Genomic DNA, 4530 nt, shown 5'->3' on the forward strand with positions numbered 1-4530 from the left:
ATACGGAAGATTCTAGAACAAAGGAGAAGTGCATGTGTTTTGAGGTTTGTGCATTATGCTTAAGTTCAACCATGGAGTCTTCTAAATTGTACATGTCACAGATCTGGTGGAATGTTGATGATATCCAACGGCCAGTAGTGCTCGGATTTGCCATCTCTGCACTGTCGGATTAGCTTCATCCAGCGGCCATCTTTCAAGTTATTCACACACTATATAGTTCTTGTGCCATAGTTGCGTGTCTTGGAAAAAAGCTACTAGTGGGTTGTACTAGCTATTAGGAATATAAGATGTATACATGGAAGTTGTAGGGAAAGAGATGACATGGAGTATCTCAATTCCTATGAGTAGGGATTGGAAAAGAGATGTCATTTGGTTGACATCATAGGAACTTTTCTATTGAATCTAGAGATGACATGTATCTCAATTCCTATGAGGAGGGATTAGAAAAGAGATGTAATTTGGTTCATATCATACGAACTTTTCTATTGAATATACGCTAATGTTTATTTTCCTTTGAAATTATGGGAGTATAGGAATCCATTCATATGAACCAAGTGGCTCTAAAGCTATAGAAATGATATCATGTTTATTTCCTTTGAAATGTGGAGTATATGAATCTATTCCTATGAACCAATTGGCTCTAAAGGAAAAAAATCCTATAAAAATCATATCATATAGAGTTCCTATGATATTCCTCCACACCAAAGGATGGTTGAAATTGCTGCAGGTGATATGATGGTCTTTCTTTGTAGACTCCTCCCCCATCTTTATAGTTACCTCTCGAAGATGAATGAAATGATATATACAGGGTATTCTACATGTGCAATTTGGTACACGAAAACTCGGTAAAAGTTTGCGAGGTTCGAATTTTCAATAAAGCTATATGCACTGCATTTTGGAACAGAGGGAGCATGCGGCAGTTGCTAACACTCACGTGGAAGATTTGTGTGTAGGAGGAGTGGCTGTTCTGTTAAATGACATGGCAAAACTGACACTGTCGGATGCTGATCTAACGGTTCTTACGGCGTTCGTCAGGAAAAGGCTTGTGGCGAACGTTTGTCGGATAATGATTTACGGACACATGCATTGCATTGATACGTGCCCCCCTCTCTCTCACGCACACACACCCTCCCGAGTCCTCTCGCACCCACCGTCTATCTGCAGGTAGACGTCACACACATATGTGCTCTTCACACCCTACCCTTAGAACTTCTAAAAAACAAAAGACGTCACGCACATTTTATTTTAGCTCACACGTCACACACTTATACTATTACTCTTGTGGCGAACGTTCTTTGGGCATAGTAGATTGTACTCTCACGAAGAGAAGCGGTGCACGCATGCACTAGTTCTCTCACACCCACTCGCGGGTACACGTAGGAGCGCATTTTTCTTGAAGCTGGTACAACAAAATCACTCCACTACATATATAAGCAGGAGCCTTAGCGCTTGCTTTACTAGGGTTCCTCTCGTTCACTCTCTCATGCTCTCTAGATCTAAGCAAGACATAGGTGGCCACACTCTCTCTCAGCTCACGGCTGGTCACAAATCCGGCCGGACAACCTCGACCGGGGCAGGGGTGTAGGTGCATCGTTCACGCTGTCGTCGGCGGCGAGGGAGGAGACCAACGGCTGCCCGTGCGTCCCAATCGGCGGCCGTGCCGTTCTCTCCGAGAGAGCGCCGGCTCTGGAGGGCCTCCGACCCCTTCTTCCTCCCTGCGGTATTATGGCCAAGATGTGGCCTCCCGACGCCGTCTTTGCCACATGCCGACGACCCTCAGGTATATATTCCTTCGAAACCTGCCTTGCTCTACTGCCCCTTGGCTTCGTGTGGATGTTTTTCTACTTCCGTCCGCTGTTCCAAAGCCACCTAGACTTTTACTATTATTAGAGGTAAAGCTAGTTCATACAGTCGACTATCAGAGTTGGTTCAAACAGGGAAGAAAGTGGGAAAGCTGTAGCATGAATCTAGGACTTGGTTCTAAGAGGAAACGGGGGAAACTAGTAGATACTGGCTACCCAACCGGTCTCTTGGTTGAAAAGACGAAGAAAGCATGGTGGATGGCGAAGGGTGGGGGGAAGTGGACCTATCTCTTGGTTGAAAAAGGAAAGAAAGTGACGGGTGTTGGGGGACAACGCAAATGAGAATGAGCAGGTCTAGATTTCCTGTGCTCACATAGGAAAATGTCGCCGAGGAGATAAAAAATGGGACAAATGCAGACATGCTGCCTGAGTGTTTGCCGCTCTCAGCAACCACATCTGCCTCACCACTTTATGCCTCTGCTGTCCCTACGCCCATATTGCTACCGTTAATGTAAAATCGCATGAAGCATTAAGCAATACCACCTAATGTCACTATAAGTAATGGTCTAGTGCCGTCGATAAATTGAAGCAATGCCACCACCATTTTATGAAGTGCTTCCGTCTTGCTTTATTTCCCATGAATTGTGTTTTTGCAGTTACACTTAAATTTCACACCGCTAACATTGCTTCATCCCAGTGGAACTGCACAAATTTGATTGCACATTTACTGATCATGTGCTACTCTCATGACAGTAATACTAACGCTATTGTTCTGCATGTTAATCTAGTGGCAGTGTTGATGTGATGTGATGCTACTTACTTAAGGACACTTTCATACTGTCAATCTAGTGCCAATTATAACATAATAGATGCTGTTGTTAATCATACGCCACTGCAAATATCTGTCACTATTAAAATAACCGTATTTCGTATTTGCGCAAACAGGGATGTCTGTCTCCATATCGTTTCGGGATGTCTATCTCCGTATCGTTTCTATCCGCGCAATCAAAAGCACACACCTCAGTTTTAGTAGAACTGCGCAAAATCAGATGGCTATCCCTCGTTGCCGTCGTCTAACCACCCGTCTTCCAGGTATTCCTACATTGGTAGTTACTAGGTAGAATGACCAACGCAATCTAAAAGAAGCTGATTCATACGTTTTACTTCCTGATTGCAGTGCAGGGACGAGCGAAAACATCTGCATCCTAGTCCGGAATGCACTTTCCTCCAGTTCATCCCTGGACCGAGGACAAGCTGGCACGGCTGCATGGAGGTTTTTGGGACAGGTGCGCGGACAAGAGGCATTGTGGTCTACTTATTTATGCAAATAGCGACGCTTAAATTTAGTGGAATGCACAAGACTTTCAGCTGGTCAGTACACTGCATGGTTTAGTTCAGCATTCCAGCTAAGAACACAATTATAATTGGTTATTCTGGAATGAGAGAACCTAACCCTGGATGGTGGCAACAAGAAAAAACCAGAGTGAACTCTAGGAAATTTAAGCCTGCCGGGAGGCCCTTTGCTCAGAGAAGCCTCGCTTGTTTTTCCTGATTTGTAAACCTTCTCACAACTTTGTCTTTTGCTATTAACTAGTATATGTTTGTTATGTTCTATGAATCATTGAGATGTATAAAATTTCTTAACTTATGCTTTTCAAGTTTTTTATGAAGCCGAGTTTAATGTGAGTGTTCCACATGAACGCTGGACTAGCGTGTGAACGTTTGGAATTTACATTGTGGCCTCAGTTAACTGCATGAACCACTGTAACAAGATACATAGTTTCTTATATGTCAGACAGCAGATTGTTGATTGTTAGCTGGTCGATAGCCGAGTGTTGAAGCGAGCTGAGCCAATGTGCCGTGTTTTGCACAACTGCTTACAAGTGGGGTAGCACCAACAGTGTTTACAAGTACTTATGTATACGTCGGCCCACAGTTCTCGAACGAGTACTCTATTTCATCAAAACACACACTGCTCGTATGATAAAACTAGTGAGGACGCATCTTTTTCGGCAACAATTACGATGATTCACGGGCACACAAAAGTAGCAGCAGTTCCCATAGACGGATTCAAACATAGTACTAGCCCCAGAGGGCTCGATAACAGGCAAGGTTCGGATAATTAGACAGAATCCAAACTACTATTAAACACTAGCTGGGGCAAGTATTTCATGCCTATATCTAATTTGGGCTGGACACAAGACGGAGCTTTCCATGAACATCATCGAGGACGTCTGGCAGCAGCTCAATCCTGTGAACCTTCATGAAGAAAACCTTGTGGCCTTGCCACTCATAAACTTGTTTGTGGAGGCATGCCACATCATCTTCCTGTGTAAGCTGGACAAGAACAGTATGCCTCACAAACGAAGGAGTAGCTTTGAACTTCTTGTGCTTCAGTACACCCTGGACAACATGCCTGACAACAGTGAGGCTGGAATACAACTCTTCATTGGTATAAGCGCAAATGGCTTCCAGGATCCAACAGCCTAAAAACTCTGTTTTCCCAGTGCGTATATTCAGGTCATCCGCCTCATAGCGAGTGACATGTACAACCACACAATCCTTGTCTGCATCAGGGCTCTAATTGAAACAGAAACAAATTCTGAATTACTTTCCAGCATAAGAAACACAAGTTATTTAAACCACTATGTATAGCATGGCATCGAAGCTAATAAAATTTTGCATTATTCATCACCACATACTTAGATGAAAAACCACAATCGAGATC

Source organism: Triticum aestivum, chromosome 1D, assembly GCF_018294505.1.
Source record: "Triticum aestivum cultivar Chinese Spring chromosome 1D, IWGSC CS RefSeq v2.1, whole genome shotgun sequence".
Taxonomy (NCBI): Eukaryota; Viridiplantae; Streptophyta; class Magnoliopsida; order Poales; family Poaceae; genus Triticum; species Triticum aestivum.